Raw genomic sequence first — 18,025 nt, forward strand, 5'->3', positions numbered from 1 at the left:
TGCATTGAATCTGTAGATAAGTTTGGGTAGAACTGACATTTAATGATAGTCTTTCAATTCAAGAACAGGAAATATTCTTCCATTTATTTAGATCATCTTTGGTTTCTTTTAGCAAAATTTTGTAGTTTTCTGAATACAGGTCCTTTATGTCTTTGGTTAAGTTTATTCCTAAATATTTGATTCTTTTAGTGACTATTGTAAATGGAATTTTTCCCTCTGAAATTTGTCCTCAGATTGCTGATTAATAGTGTATAGAAATGCTATTGATTTTTGTGTATTAATCTTATATCCTGCCACTTTGCTGTGATTTGGGGGAGGGGTTTTCTAAGTATAGTATTATATCATCAGCAAATAGCAAAAGTTTTACTTCTTCATTTCCTATTTGGTTTCATTTTATTTCTTTTTCTTCCTTAAGTGGTCTAGTTAAAATGTCTATCACTATACTGAATAACAGTGGAGAGAGTGGACATTCTTGTTTCATTCCAATCTCAGTGAGAAAGCTTTCAGTCTTTCAACATTGAGTGTAACATTAGCTGTGGGTTTTTCATACATGCACTTTATGATATTGAGAAAGTTTCTTTCTAGTCCTATCTTTTGGAATGTTATCAGGAAGATGCTGTATTTTGTCAAATGCCTTTTCTGCATCTATTGAGATGATCATGTGCTTCTTCTTCAGTTTATTAATGTGGTGTATTATACTGCTTGATTTTCTTGTGTCAAACCACCCTTTCATACCTGGTACAAAGACCATTTGATTGTAAGGTATAATTTTTAAAATTTGTTTTTGGATACCATTAGCAATTATGTTTTTGAGGATTTTTGAATCTATATTCATTAGAGAAACTGACAAGTAATATTCTTTTTTCATAAGATCTTTATTTGCCTTTGGTATAAGGGTAATGTTGGCTTCATAGAATGAGTTTGGTAGCATTCCTTCTTGTCTGTATATCTGTGAATTTTCCCTTTTTCCACCTGTTATTAACTTCCAACTTTAACCCCATTGTGATCAGAAAAAGTGCTTTGTATAATTTCAGTATTTTAAAATTTATTGTGATCTGACTTATGTCCCCAAATATGGTCTATCCTACAGAAATATCCATGAGCACTTGAGAAGAATGTATATCCTGCTCTTTTGGGGTGTAATGCTCTATAAATGTCTGTTAGTTCTAGGTCATTTATCATATTATTCAAGCTCTCTGTTTTTTTTAAGTTTATCCTCTGTCCAGATGTTCTATCTAATGATGGGAGTGGTGTGTTGAAATCTCCAACTATTATTGTTGAGATGTCTATTTCTCCCTTCAGTTTTGCCAGTGTCTGTCTCATGTACTTTGGTGCACCAAAATGAGGTGCATGAATATTTATTATTGTTATTTCTTCCTGGTGAATTGTCCATTTTATTAATATATAGTGACCTTCATCTCTTGTAACAGTTTTGCATTTAAAATCTATTTTACCCAATATTAATATTGGTCCTTCAGCTCTTTTTTGATTACTATTTGCATGGACTATGTTTTCCAACCTTTCACTTGTAGCCTGTGTACTTGCATATAAAGTGAGTACCTTGTAGACAACAAATAGATGGCTCATGTTTTTTATCCATTCTATCAGTCTACATCTTTTGATTGGGGAGTTCAATCCATCAACATTTAGTGTTACTACTGTAAAAGCATTACTTTGTCAATTTTATCCATTGGCTTTCTGTTGTCATATATTACTAATGCTTGTCTTTTAACCCTTTCAGTCTCTTTTTTTTAACTTTTATTTGCATTTATTGTATGCTGAAGTTATTCCCGAGCCATAAGTTTTTGTTTCTTCAGTTTCTTCTGGGATATCTTTTTCTTATGTGCAACCTCCTCTTCTGGTTCAGGAACAATTTGTTCTTTTTCAGTAAGGATCATCTCAATGTGGCAGGGGGAGTTCATGTATGGGTTAATCCAACCACGGGCTCTGTTGTAAGTACACCAGCGCATCTTGGGGGCTTTGTTCACCTGGATGTGCTCAATGACCAGAGAATCTACATCTAAATCCTTAAGTTCAGCATTTCTTTCTGCATTTTTAAGCATGTGCAACAAAAATTAAGCACTCTTTTTGGACGACCGACCCTGTGTCCAGCCCCACGACTGGCCTGGGTGCACCTACCAACACCACCGTTATAATGACAGAATGGCATACATTGCTTCTGTAAAGTGACATCTTTCAGATTCTTGGTGGCTTTTCGAATATGCATACCCTTGATAGCCTGGGCAGTTTCTTGGGCGTTCTTAAAGTGAACATAAAGATTTGAACCTCTTGATTTGCATGATTTTGTGGGGTTTTCTGGGTCAAGGGAATAGCGAACCTTTTTCAGAGATCACTTCTAGGTGACTTAGGGGTAGAGAGAGCCTTTCAGTCTCTTTTGCTTATTGTCTTCATTTCTACAATCTTCTCTAGGCCTCACACCTTTTCTTTTCCTTTCAGGCTGAAACACACCCTTTAAAATCTCTTGTAGGTCCAGTCTCTTTGTAACAGACTCCGTTTTTGAAGTCTTTTTTTTTTTTTTTTGAAAATAAAGAAAAATTCTATTTGTAGAAATTCAGTGTTATAAAATTTTCAATCATTAAATATGAAAGTGAGCTAAAATTCTCCTTCTTACAACCATATTCATGAGCCTAGGCTTGCTTCTTTTACATAAGTCCAGAAACTTCTTTTAAATCATCTACCATCATGCTCAACTAAGTCTTTCTTAAAGGCCATGATAATTTAAATTATGCCATTTAACAAGAGAACTATCACAACCTTGCTCTCCCCAGATACTTGTTAACTTCAAGTATAACAGGAAATAGATCTTTCCTAGAAAAATTGTGTGTGATTGTTTGATGCCTTGTTTCTCCCACTAGAGCTGTGCTATCCAATATGGCAGCCACTAGCCAATGTGGATATTTAAATTTACATTTTAAATTAAATTAAACTTACTTCCTGTGTTGTACTAGCCATATTTCAAGGGCACAAATAGATAAATGTGGCCATTGGCTACTGAACAGCGCAAGTATACCAACAATGCAAGATACAGAACATTTCCAGCATTCCAGAAAGTTCTATTGGGCAGATCTGCATTAAGAGTATAAACTCCATGAGAGCAAAAACCCTTTCATCTTACACTTAGCACCTCCTACAGAGAATGCCACATAGGAAGGATTTAGCAAATGTGGAATAAATGATCAATAGCCAGTTAACAAACACCCCCTTTAAACCGAGAGTCCTGGGCTATGTGTGTGTGGAGGGTGTGTGAAGGAAGGGGTGTACAGAGCTGTCTTTAAATTCACCTTCATTTCTGAAGGATAGTTTCACTGGGTAGAAAATTATTGGCTGGCAGTTTTTCTTTTTCAGTACCTTAAGTATATAATGAAGTTGCCTTCTCACCTCCATGGTTCCTTTTTTTTTTTTTCAAAGTATTATTGTTTTATTTATTTTATTTTTAAAAGGATACTTAGATTACATAAATGTTACATAAAAAATATAGAAGTTTTAGGTCACAAGAAAGTCATGTGCTGAATACAGGGCACTTCTGTATACCCAACATCCTCCTGCTTTCTGCTCTTCCCCTATTAATAACATTTTATATGCGGATGGTACATTTGTTACAACTGATGTACAAATATTGAAACAGAGCTACTAACCATGGTCATTAGTTTACATTATGGTTTACATTTTGGGACATATACTTTTTTTAAAAATTCCCCCTCCCCTTGTGGCTTTTTGCTTGCTGTCTGTTCTCTGTGTCCATTCACTGTGCATTCTTCTTGTCTGTATTTATTTTTTTATTTCCTCTCCCCCTTTGCAGCTTGCTTGCTATCTGCTCTCTGTGTCCATTCACTGAGCACTCTTCTATGTTTTTGCTTGTCTTTCTTTTTTGTTGCATCACCTTGCTAAGTTGGCTTTCCATGGTGCTTGTGGGCTGGGTGGCACTCCATGCTCTGTTGGTGTCTGTGGACTGGGTGGCTCTCTGCAGCATGTGGGCAAGCCTGCCTTCACAAGGAGGCCCTGGAACATGAACCCAGGAAGCCCAATTGATTGAGCCACAGCCACTTCCCTGGGATATATACTTTTATAAATGTTGATGACTTTTAACATGGCCTGTATTCATTATAGCAAGATCATGCAGAACACTTCCATCACCCTGAAAATGCCCCCTGTTCCATCTATATCAATTCCCCCTCCCTCTCCCTTTGGGACCCTCAGCAACACCAGGCTTCACTCCTTGAAGGATAAGAATCATAGTTACTTGCACCAACACTGAGGGTTTGACTCACTGGTCTGTCCTCCCCTACCAGGGGATTCCCTATTTGAGAACATAGCGGACTTCCCCAGAATGGGAGTCCACCACCTTCCTGCTCATTATATGGGTCTCCAACTACTGATATAACACTCTATGACAAGATGAACACACACACACCCTAGAAGCCTGCCCCAAGTATGCCCTGTCCCACATGACCCCCACATCCAACACTCTAAACCAGTAACCATCACTTGCCATATTTTCAAAAGAGTATTTCCAATATTGTAGTTTCAACCATGTTCCTACCAATTTCCAGTGTGCACCTGCTCCCTCCCCTAATTTTCTCCCCAGTTCCATGGACTGTCCACCCCAAACTCCCCACTCTACCCTCCTGACAAAGCAGCACCACCCTACCCAATAGTATCTCTGTACTACTGCCATGTGCATACACTATACAACTACATACTTCCACATTATCATAGATTTTGCCCATATGGGGGTTAGCTCACACCATTCTTCTCTCTTTCTATATTTCCTGTAAACCTATCTTCCAGACACTAGCTTTGTGAGTCTGCTCAATTTGCTTAATTAATATTAGTAAGGCCATATACTATTTGTCCTTCAATGCCTGGCTTGTTTCACTCAACATAAGGTCCTCAAGATTCATCCATGTTATTCCATATGTTAATACTGTATTCCTTCTTAGAGCTGAATAATATCCATTGTAAGTATATACCAAAATTTGTTTATTAATTCATCTGTTGAAGGGCTTTTGGGATGTTTCCAACTTTTGGCAATAGTGAATAATGCCACTATGAACATTGGTGTGCATTCATCTGTTCATGTCCTTGCTTCGAGTTCTTCTGGGTATATACATGGCAGTGAAATTCCTGGGTCATATGGCAATTATACAGTTAGTTTTCTGAGGAACTTTCATACTGTCCTCCACAATGGTTGGACCATTCTACATACCCACCAGCAGTGGATGAGAGTTCCCATTCTTCCACATCTTCTCCAAAACTTGTAGTCCTCTGTTTTCTTTTTTAATAGCTGCCAGTCTAATGAATGTAAGATGATATCTCATTGTAGTTTTCATTTGCATTTCCCTAATAGCTAGTGATGTTAAACATCTTTTCATGTGCTTTTTAGCCATTTGTATTTCTTCTTTGGAGAAGTGTCTATTGAAATCACTTGCTGTTTTTTAAATTGGTTGTCTTTTTTATTTTTGAAGTGTAGGATTTCTTTATGTATGCTGGCTATTAGGCCCCTATCAGATATATGGTTACCAAATATTTTCCCTCATTGAGTAGGATGCCTTTTCACTTTCTTGACAAATCCCTTTGAGGTGCAAAAATTTTAAATTTTTTATGAGGTCCCACTTGTTAATTTTTTCTTTCATTACTTGTGCTTTGGGTGTAAAGGTCATGGAACCATTTCCTACTACAAGATCCTGTAGATGTTTCCTTACACTATCTTCCAAGATCTTTATCATTTTGGCTCTTATATTTAGAGCTTTGATCCATCTTGAGTTAATTTTTGTATAAGGTGTGAGATTGTGTTTCTCTCTCTTCCTTTTGGATATAGATATCCAGTTCTCCAAGCATCATTTGTTGAAGAGGCTATTCTTTCCCAGTTGAATGTGCTTGGTGACCTTGTTGAATACCAGTTGACTGTGTATGTGAGGATCTATATGAATCCTAACCCTAACCCTAATATGACTGTAGAACCTGAGTGTCTCCATAGCCCCAGGAGCATCACTACCTGGGATTGTATCTACTTTGGCTGTCTCTGAGATCCTGCTGAGACACGCATAAGCATGACCCCTCTGATAACCTCAGTTGGGAGGTTTTTGATGAGTAATTCTATCTTGTTTCTTATGATTGGTCTGTTGAGTTCATCAGTTGCTTCTTTCAACAATGTAGACTGCTTGTGTGTTTCTAGGAATTTGTCCATTTCCCCTAAATTATCCATCTTGTTGACATAATTTTTCAACGTATCCTGCATGATATTCTATTTCTATGTGGTCAGTGGTGATATCCCCTTCCTCATTTCTTATTTTATGTATTTGCATCTTCTCTCTTTTTTTCTTTGTTAGTCTAGTTAAAGGTTTGTCAATTTCACTAATCTTCTCAAAGAGCCAGCTTTTTGTTTTGTTTATTTTTCCTAGTGGGCTTTCTTATTTTCAATTTCATTTAGTTCTGCTCTAATCTTTGTTATTTCTTTCTCCCTTCTTTGGGGTTAGTGTGTTGTTCTTTTCCTAAATCCTCCAGGTGTACTGTTTAGTCTTTGATTTTAGCTCTTTATTCTTTTTAAAGATGGGCATTTATTTCCCTCTCAGTACAGATTATGCTGCATCCCACAGGTTTTGATACATTGTCTTGTCATTTTCACTTGCTTTGATTTCTTTTGAGATTCCTTCTTGACCCAGTGTTTGTCTATGTCTGTGTTGTTTTACTTCCATATCCGTGTGCCTAATCTGGTTCTCTGCCCCGTACTCCATTGTGATCAGAGAAATTACTTTGTGTAATTTCAATCTTTCTGAATTTACTGAGAGTTGTTCTGTGGCTAGCATGTGATACATCTCAGAGAATGATCCATGTGCACTTGAGAAAAATGTATATCCCACTACATTTGGGTGTAATTTTCTGTGTATGTCTATTAGGTCCAGATCCTCTTATGTATTACTCAAAGTCTCTGTTTCTTTATTGATTTTCTGTCGAAGTGTTCTATCTAATGGTGATAATGGTGTATTAAAGTCCCCAACAATAATTGAAGAGGCATCTGTTTCTCCATTTAGTTTTTCCTGTGTTTGCCTCATGTATTTTGAGATGTCCTGATTAGGTGCATAAATGTTTATGATTGTTCTTTCTTCTTGAAAGAGTACTCCTTTTTATTAGTATATAGTGTTCTTCTTTGTCCCTTACAGTAGTTTTGCATTTAAAGTCTATTTTGTCTGATATTAGTATAGCTACTTCCACCCTTTTCTGGTTATTGTTTGTTTGTGAAATTGTTTCCCAACCATTCACTTTCAGCCTCCTTGCATCCTTGGGTTTAAGGTGGGTTCCCTGTAGACAGCATATAGATTTGTCTTATTTTCTTATCCATCCTACCAATCTGTGTTTCTTGACTGTTGCATTTAATCCATTAACATTTAGTGTCATTACTGTCAAATAATTACTTATATTAGCCGTATTTTCTTTAGGTTTTTGTATTCCATATGTTGCTTTTATTTCTCTTTTTATCTTTTCAGTTATTCTTACACTATCCTCCAACTCTCTATTGTCTGTTTTTTCCTTTTGACCTGCAGAACTCCCTTTAGTATTTCTTGAAGGGCAGGTTTCTTATTGGGGCATGCAACTCACAACTTCTCCCTGACTTTTTTATCTGTTCAGTACACCCCTAGATGACTCAGAGCAACTTCCCATTCAATATATATCCAAAGGAGCTGGCAGGGAGGAAGACACCCATTTTCTTCTCAGATACAATTCATCAGGAGTTTTACCCTCACTTAATATCTCAGGGCTTGGGGGAGGGGAGCCCTTACTGGCCCCTGGGAGGTCTAATAACTCACAGCTCATTGTTTCAGCTTCTTTGTCTCTCTATCCATCACTCACCTAGGAGGCATGAAGCAGTTTTTCAGTCTGCTTACCCCAAAGCAGGTCTCTAAGTCAGCCTCCAGCTTCCTCTCCATTGTTTTAGTGAGAACTATCTGCCTAACCCATTGACCATGTTCCCCGAGACTCCCCATGGTTTCTGATGAGAGATCAGCACTTAGCCTTATTGAGTTTCCCTCAAAAAAAGATATGTGATTTCCTCTTGCTGCTCTCAGAATTCTTTATCTTTGGTATTTGACATTGTGAATGGTAGATGTCTTGGTATAGGTCTATTTGAATTTGTTCTGTTTTGGGGTACATTGTGCAATCGTACAGTATTTGTTTGTCCTTCTGTGTCTGGCTTGCTTCATTCAACATAATGTTGGATTCATCATTATGGATGAATATGGATTCATCCATGCTGTCATATGCTTCACAACTTCATTTTTTCTTACTCCTGCATAATATTCCATCATGTGTATACACCACAATTTGTTTATCCATTAATCAATTGATGGACTCCTAGGTTGTTTCCAACTTTTGGCAATATGAATAATGTTACTATGAACATCAGCATGCAGATGTCTATTCATGTCACTGCTCTCGGTTCTTCTGGGTATATACCTAGTAGCTGTATTGCCAGGTCACATGGCAAGTCTATATTCTACACCCTTAGGAACTATCAAACAGTCCTCCCCAGTGTACCATTCTATATTCCCACCAACAGTGCATAAGCATTCCTATCTCTCCATATTCTCTCCAAAATTTCCAGTTTTATGACTTAATTGTGGCAAGTTAATAGGTGAGAAATGATATCTCATTGTAGTTTTGATTGCATTTCCCTCATTGCTAATGATGTTGAACTAGTAATATTTTTTCATGTGCTTCTTTGCCATTTGTATTTCTTCTTTGGACAGTTGTCTTTTCAAGTCTTTTGCACATTTTAAAATCAGATAGTTTATCCTTTTATTGTTGAGTTGCATGATCTGTTTGTATATCATGGATATTAAACCCTTACTGGATATGTGATTGCCAAATATTTTCTCCCATTGAGTCTGCTGCTTTTTCACCCTTTTGACAAAGTCTTCTGAGTGCAAAAGTGTTTAATTTTTGAGGAAGTCTCATTTATCTATTTTTTTCTTTTGTTGCTTATGCTTTGGGTGTAAGGTTTAAGAAACTACTGCCTACCACAAGATCTTGAAGATATTTTTTTCCTACATTTTCTTTTAGGAATTTTATGGTTGTCATTTTTATATTTAGGTCCTTGATCCATTCGAGTTAATTTTTATATAAGGTGTGAGATAGGTGTCCTCTTTTTCTCTTTTGGATGTGGATATCCAGTTCTCCCAGCACCATTTATTGAATAGACTGTTCTGGCCCAGCTGGGAGTTCTTGACAACCTGGGAGTGTTTGACTGTGAAAGTGAAGTCTATGTCTGAGTTATTAATTTGGTTCTATTGGTCAGTCTGTCTTTATACCAGTTCCATGCTGTTTTTACCATTTAGGAAAGTAATATGCTTTAATAAAACGCACTTGATAATGGTGTATAATTCTTTCATTGTGCTTTTGGATTCAGTTTTCAGGTATTTTGTCAAGTATTTTTGTGTCTTTACTCATTAGAGATAATGGTCTGTAATTTTCTTTTATTGTAGTATCTTTATCTGGTTTTGGAATGAGTTTGGTAATGTTCTTTTCTGTTTGATTTTTGTAAGTGCTTGAGCAAGACTGGTATTAGATTGTCTTTGAATATTTGGTAGAATTCACCTGTGAAATCATCTGCTCCTGGGCTTTTCATCTTTGAGAGGTATTTGATGACTGTTTCAATATCTTGTGATTGGTTTGATGAGGTCTTCTATTTCTTCTAGGGTCAGTGTAGGCTGTTCTTGTGTTTCTAGGACTTTGTCCATCTCCTCTAAATTGTCTAGCTTTTTGGCATACAGTTGTTCATAGTATCCTCTTATGAACTCTATTATTTCTGCAGGTAATGCTCCCCCCCCCTCCTCATTTCAGATTTTATTTCTTTGCATCTTCTCTTTTTTCTTTGTCAGTCTAGCTAAGGCTTTGTCAATTTTGTTGATATTCTCAGAGAACCAATTTTTGGTGTTGTTGATTCTCTCTGTTGTTTTTTGTTTTTGATTTCAGTTATTTCTGCTCTGAACTGTACTATCTCTTACCTTGGCTTGGTTTGGGATTAGTTTACTCTTCTTTTTCTAGTTCCTCCAGGTGTACAGTTAGATCTTCAATTTTAGCTCTTTCCACTTTTTTAATGTAAGCTATAAATTTCCCTCTCAGGACTGCCTTTGTGGTGTCCCATAGGTTTTGATATATTGTGTTATCATTTTCATGTCTCATGATATTTGCTGAATACTCTTGCAATTTCTTTTTTGACCCACTGGTTATTTAAGAGTGTATTGTTTAAGCTCCATATATTTATGATTTTTTCCTTTTTCTACCCATTATTGATTTTGAGCTTCTTTCTATTATGATTAGAGAAAGTATTTTTGTTTAATTTCAATCTTTATAGATTTACTGAGTCTTGTCTTGTGAAACCCAACATGTGGTCTACCCTGGAGAAGGATCCATGAGCCCATGGAAAGAAGTATATCCTGCTGTTCTGGGTTCCAATGCTCTAAAGATTTCTGTTAGGTATAGTCCATTTATCATATTATTCAAGATGTCTATTTATTTATCTTTGGTCCGGATGTTCTATCCAATACTGAGCTTGGTGTATTGAAGTCTTAAATTATTATGGTATACACAACTATTTCTCCCTTCAGTTTTGCCATTGTGTGCCTGATGTATTTGGGGCACCCAGGTTAGGTGAATAAATATTTATTAGATTTATTTTTTCTTGGTGAATTGCCCCCTTTTAAATAAATAATGACCTGCTTCATCCCTTATAACAGCTTTGCATTTAAAATCTATTTTGTTTGATATTAGTATCAATATTTCAGCTCTTTTTTGGTTACTATTTGCATGAAATATCTTTTCCCAATCTTTCACTTTTCACCTGGTTGTGTCCTTCAATCTAAATTGAATCTCTTATAGACAGCATATGTGGCTTATATATATCCATTTTATCAGTCTTTTTGATTGGAGAGTTCAAGCCATCAACATTCAATGTTGTTATTTTAAGGACATTACTTACTTCATCCATTTTGTATTTTGACTTTCCAGTGTCATACATTACTATTGTCTGTCTTTTTACCCTTTTATTTACCCTTCTTAATAATCTTCATTTCTACACACTTTTACAAGTCTCTTGACCTTGTTTTTTCTTTTCTGGCTCCTATACTCCCTTTGGTATCTCTTGTAATTCTGTTTTTTTTTTTTTAAACAAATCAATTTTATTGATACATTTTAATAAAGCATACAGTTCATCCAAAGTGTACAATCACTGGTATTTAGTATAATCACATAGTTGTGCATTCATCCCTTCAATCATTATTAGAGCATTTCCATTATTTCAGTAATAATAAGAGTATATAAAAACAGACAAAGAAACAAGAAATTCTTCACCTCTCAATCTGTCTATGTTTCCCTTATTGTACATAGCTGTGGTTTATGAATATTCTTGCACAGTTATTTATTTGCTTATTAAGCAGCTTTATTGACTATATTCAAATACCATATGATCTAGCCAAAGTATATAATTAACGGCTTTCAGTATAATCAAAATGTTATACATGGTCAACCACCACACCAGGGAGCCAAGACTGCCTGCAAATGAAAGCAGGAGAACTGCATCTGGCATCCATCTGGAATCTAAGCCCCATCTTGATATAGATGTGGAGTGGACACAACCATTCTAAGGTCCACAGGATGGAGGAATAGAGTATGGATTATAGTGGACTTACCGATATTCTATTCATGAACTATTGTGGTTAGTAATCGAAGAAAATGTGGCATTGGTGTGGAGAAAGGGGCCATGGTGGCTGCTGGGGGTAGGGAGTGGGGGGATGAGATGAGATGTGGGGGCATTTTCAGGACTTGGAGTTGTCCTGGGTGGTGCTGCAGGGACAGTTACCAAACATTGTATGTTCTTCCATAGCCCACTGGGTGAAATGTGGGAGAGTGTGGGCTATGATGTGGACCATTGACCATGAGGTGCAGTGGTGCTCAGAGATGTATTCACCAAATGCAATGAATGTCTCATGATGATGGAGGAGGTTGATGTTATGGGGGGAGGAGTGGGGTGAGGGGGGTGGGGGGTATAATGGGGACCTCATATTTTTTTAATGTAATACTAAAAAATAAATAAAGAAAAAAATGTTATACATGGGAAACAGATGTGACTAAAGCAGTTGGGCTCCCATCTACCACATAGGAGGTCCAGGGTTCGATGCCCAGGGCCTCCTGGTGTGAGCAAGCTGGCTCGCACGGTGAGCTGGCCCAAGCAGAGTGCCAACCCATGCGGGAATGCTGCCCTGGATGGGAGAGCTGCCCCATACAGGAGTGCAGCCCCATGCAGGAATGCCACCCCATGCAGGAGTGCTGGCTGACATGGAGAGCTGGCACAGCAAGATGATGCAACAAGAGACACAGAGGAGAGAAAATAAGAAGATGTAGCACAACAGGGAACTGAGGTGGTGATTGCCTCTCTCCCACTCTGAAAGGTCTCAGGATCGATTCCTGTAGCTACCTAATGAGAATACAAGCAGACACAGAAAAACACACAGTGAATGAACACAGAGAGAAATAAATAAATCTTTTTAAAAAGTTGCACATTCATCACCACAAAAATTTTAAAACAATTTCATTGCTCCAAAAAGAAAGACTCCACACTCCTTAGCATTCCTTCCTCAGACCTACACAACACTACTCTAATTTCTTCTTTATAAATTTATTTATATTTACTTTTTATATAAATGGAATCATACAATATGTAGACCTCTGTGTCTGGTCTCTTTCACTTAATATAATATTTTCTTTTTGTCTGATATTAACATTCTGTAGTATTAACTTACATTTGTTCAGCTTCAATGAAAAATGGTCTTATGCAATTCTACCCATATTTTTATTTCACACATATATTTATATTTCACATAATTTAAATTTAGTTCATATTAAGGCAATTATACAGTATTTTTCCTTTTGTATATGGCTTGCTTCACTCAACATAATGTCTTCTGGGTTCATCCATGTTGTCATACAACTTCATTTCTTCTTACACTGTATAACATAATAGTATGTACACTACACAATTTTTTATCCATTCATCAGTTAAGACACTTCTGCTGTTTCCAACTTTTGGGTATATGAATAACACTGCTATGAACACCAGTGTGAAGATGTCTATTTATGTCACTGCTCTCAGTTCTTCTGGGTATACACCTAGCAATGGTATTGCTGAGTACCATGACAAGTCTATATTCAACAAGATCAATAAAATTGGCAAACCCTTAGCTAGACTGACAAAGAGAAAAAGAGAGAAGATAAAATAAATCAAATCAGAATTGAGAGGGGGACATTACAACTGACTCTGTAGAAATAAGAGAGATCATGAGAGGATACTATGAACAACTGTATGCCAAGAAAACTAGAAAATGTAGACGAGATGGACAAATTCCTAGAAACACACAAACTATGTACCCTGGCCCTAGAAGAAATAGAAGACCACAACAAACCAACCACAAGTGAAGAGTTTGGAACAGTTGTCGAAAACTTTCCAGAGATGAAAATCGCAGGACCAGATGACATCACAGGTGAATTCTACCAATCATTCAAAGATTACCTAATACCATGATCAAGTGGGTTTTATCCCAGGTATGCAAGTGTGTTTCAACACAAGAAAATTAATTAGTGTAATAAACCACATTGATAAATTGAAAAAGAAAGATCACATGATCCTCTTGAATAATGCAAAAAAGGCATTCAACAAAATATAGAACCCTTTCTTGATAAAAACAATCCAAAAGAAAGGAATAGAAGGAAGTTTCTTCAATATGAGTGCATATATGAAAAACCTACAACTAGCCATTGTACTCTACCATGAAAGACTGAAATCTTTCTTGGTGAGATCAGGAGCAAGACATGGATGCTCACTATCACCATTATTATTCAATATTGCATTAGAAATTCTAGCTAGAGCAATTAGGCTAGACAAAGAAATAAAAGGCACCAAAATAGGAAATGAAGATTTAAAACTTTCACTATTTACTCATGACACAATCTTTTTTTTTTTTTTAAAGATTTATTTATTTATTTTAATTTCCCCCCCTCCCCAGGTTGTCTGTTCTTGGTGTCTATTTGCTGCGTCTTGTTTCTTTGTCCGCTTCTGTTGTCGTCAGCGGCACGGGCAGTGTGGGCGGCGCCATTCCTGGGCAGGCTGCTCTTTCCTTTCACGCTGGGCAGCTTTCCTCATGGGCGCACTCCTTGCGCGTGGGGCTCCCCCACGCGGGGGACACCCTTGCGTGGCACGGCACTCCTTGCGCACATCAGCGCTGCGCATGGCCAGCTCCACACGGGTCAAGGAGGCCCGGGGTTTGAACCGCGGACCTCCCATATGGTAGACGGACGCCCTAACCACTGGGCCAAAGTCCGTTTCCCATGACACAATCTTATATCTAGAAAATCCTGAAAAATCCACAACAAAGCTACTAGAATTAATAGACAAGTTCAGCAAAGTGGTGGGATACAAGGTTAATACGTAAAAATCAATAGCATTTCTATACACTATTGATGTGCAATTTGAGAGGAAATCAGAAAAAATTCCACTTATAATTTAAGCAACTAAAACAATCGGATATTTAGGAATAAACTTAACCAAGGACATAAGGACATGTATTCAGAAAACTACAAAACATTGCTAAAAGAAACTGAAGAAGACTTAAATAAATGGAAGGACATTCTGTGTCCATAGATTGGAAGACTAAATATCATTAAGATGTCAATTCTACCCAAATTGATTTACAGATTCAACACACTCCCCCCCAAAATCCCAAGAGCCTATTTGCAAAAATAAAAAAACTACAATGAGATATAATTTCACTCCTATTAGGCTGGATGCTATTAAAAAGTCAGAACACTGTAAAGGTTGGAGAGGATGTGGAGAGATAGGGATGCTTATTCACTAATGGTGGGAATGTAGAATGTGCAGTCACTGTGGAAGACTGGCAGTTTCTGAAGAAATTCTGGTCTTTGGTAACATGTTCTATCAGTTTTTGTTTTTCTATGAAGCTTTTGACCTCACTCTCATTTTTGAAGGACAGTTTTGCCAGACACAGAGTTCTTTGGCTGGTAGTTTTTCTCATTCCATATCTTAAATATATTGTACCACATTCTTCTCACCTCCATGGTTTCTGATGAGAGGTCAGAACTTGTACTTATCAAAGTTCCCTTGTGTGTGATGCTTTTATTTTCTTTTGCTCCTTTCAGAATCCTCCCTTATCTCTGATATTTGCCATTCTGAATACTAGTTATCTTGGAGTAGGTCTATTTGGGGTGAATTTTTCTTCTTGGTTATTAATTTTGTCTTTCATAAGGGTTCAGCCATTATTTCCTCAAATATTCTTTCTTCTCCTTCTGGGTTACCAATAATGCATATGTTCGTATGTTTCACATTGTCCTTCATTTCCCTGAGACACTGTTCCATTTTTTTCCATTTGCCTCTCTTTCTATTCTACTCTCTTTTCCAGTTCATATGAACTGTCTTCAAAATCCTAATTATATTTTCAAACAATTCAAATCTTCTCCTATGTGCCTCTAATGTACTTTTAATCTCATCCATTGTATCTTTCATTCCCATAAGTCTGTTACATTTCCTTGCAGGCTTTCAAATTGTTCTTATGCTCACCCAGTGTCTTCTTAATATCCTCTATCTCTTTAGCCATATTTCCTTTCAATTCTTTGAATTGATTTAGGAGATTTATATGATTATCATTGATTAATTTTCTTAAATCCTGTAACTCTTCAGTATAATTAGTTTGTTCCTTTGGCTGGGCCATCTCTTCCTGTTTCCTAGTTGGCTTGTAATTTTTTGCTGATGTTTAGACATTTGAATATGTTGGTGAATTTACTCTGATAGTCAATTTCTCTCTCTTGCCTATTGTTTTTCTTTCACAACTCTTCTTTGATATTTGGTTCAACTTACTTTAAGTCCTTAATATTGCATAGCTTATGTTATCAAAATTGGGCCAGGTACTCAATAATGGTGTGCACATTTTCTCCCCAGAAGTTCAGGTTAAGAGATGTACAGTTTTTCTTCAGATTGACCAGCAGATGGTGTGCATTGACACACCACAGAAATGTTTCTTTCAATCTGCTTTCCAGCGTTTTGTTTCTGGCCAGAGCCATGCTGGCTAAATTCACTGAAGAGAAATCCTCCAACTCCCCCACCCTCTTCCCTTATAACAGTGAATGGTTTTAGGAAGAGGTCTGTTCCCCTCTCAGTGAGCTGTAGTGAACCAGCAGTTTTACCCTGGCTTAATATCTTGGATGTGGGGGAGGGGAGCCCTTTCTGGCCACTGCAGGGGTTTGGTAACTCACGTTTGTTGTTTTGGGTTCTTCATCTGTCTCTTACACTTCTTGGAGTTGTGTAACACTGTCCTGGTCTGCTGACCCCCAAAGCAGGTCCCTTGGAGAGTTTTCAGTCCTTTCTCCATTGTGTTTATTAAAGAGTTGAACCCTGGGAAACGGACTTTGGCCCAGTGGTTAGGGCGTCCGTCTACCATATGGGAGGTCCGCGGTTCAAACCCCGGGCCTCCTTGACCTGTGTGGAGCTGGCCATGCGCAGTGCTGATGCACACAAGGAGTGCCGTGCCACGCAAGGGTGTCCCCCGCGTGGGGGAGCCCCACGCGCAAGGAGTGCGCCCATGAGGAAAGCCGCCCAGCGTGAAAAGAAAGAGCAGCCTGCCCAGGAATGGCGCCGCCCACACTTCCCGTGCTGCTGACGACAACAGAAGCGGACAAAGAAACAAGACGCAGGGAATAGACAACAAGAACAGACAACCAGGGGAGGGGGGGAAATTAAATAAATAAATAAATCTTAAAAAAAAATAAAATAAAAAATAAAGAGTTGAACCCTGTCTGCCTATTCCAATGCCAACTTCCTGGAACTCCCCTCCAATGTATTTTTAATCTCATACATTGTGTCTTTTATTTTCATAAGCCGTATTACTTTTTTTTGCAGGCTTTCAAATTGTTCTTTATGCTCACACAGTGTCATTTTAATATCCTTTATCTCTTTAATCATATTTCCTTCATCTCCTTAAATTAAATTTTCTATTCTTGTATTATGTCACAGCTTTGTGGCTTAAAACAATGTCCACTTATTAGCTCTCAGTTCTATATGTCAGACGTCCAGGTGGGCTCCACAAGGCTCTTTCTTAGGGTTTCCTGTGGTACTGACTGGGCTTGGATTGTATATGGGGGCTCTGGGAAAGAATCTCCTTTTGGATTTATTCAGGTTGATGGCAGATTTTAGTTCCCTGCACCTGTAGGGCTGAAATCCCCTGTTTCCTTGCTGGCTGTTGGCGAGGAGTCAGATTCAACTCCTAGAGCCCAATCTCTGTTCCTTGCACATAGTCCTTTTGAATTCAGAGACAGCAAAGATGTCTAGCAAACTTCTGCTTTGATTTTGACTTTGATTTCTCCTTCTTCTAAAGCTGGAGAAAACTCTCTGCCTTTAAAAGGCTTATGTGATTAAATTGGGGCCACTTGGAATATCTCCCTTTTGATTAGCTTCAAGTCAACTACAAGTAAAAACAAGTACAAGTACATTTGACATGTAACATAGCATAGTTATGGGTATATTATCTCATCCCATTTATAGTTCCAGGAATTTGGGTAGGAAATCTTTGGGGACCACTTTAAAACTCTGCAGATTCATTTGTCAGATCTGCATTTTATCCAGAATCTCCTTGTATCCAGGTTTTTTTCTTTAATTTGCATACAGTTAAATTTACTCCTTCTGGTGTATAAATGCTTATACCATACAGAACAGTTATATCACCCTAAATATTTCCTTGTGCCTTTATAGGTAACAGCTCCTCCCACAACCCCTGAGAATCACAAATCTTGATATGTTTACTATGGGTTTGCCTTTTCCAGAATGTTAAGTAATAGGAATCATGTAGTATGTAGCCTTTTGGTTTTTTTTTTCACTTAGCAAAATGCATTTATAGTTATCCCGTTGTTGCATGAATTTAAAAAAGACTCTTCTTCTTTTACTGCTGAG

General features: G+C 37.5%; 1 pseudogene; it reads right to left on the reverse strand.

Annotated features, from left to right (window-relative positions):
- Positions 1-1,751: 1,751 nt before the first annotated feature.
- LOC101437024 (large ribosomal subunit protein uL22 pseudogene) lies at positions 1,752-3,405 on the reverse strand (annotated as a pseudogene).
- Between the last annotated feature and the right edge of the window lie 14,620 nt (positions 3,406-18,025).

Source organism: Dasypus novemcinctus, chromosome 18 (genome assembly GCF_030445035.2).
Source record: "Dasypus novemcinctus isolate mDasNov1 chromosome 18, mDasNov1.1.hap2, whole genome shotgun sequence".
NCBI classification, from domain to species: Eukaryota; Metazoa; Chordata; class Mammalia; order Cingulata; family Dasypodidae; genus Dasypus; species Dasypus novemcinctus.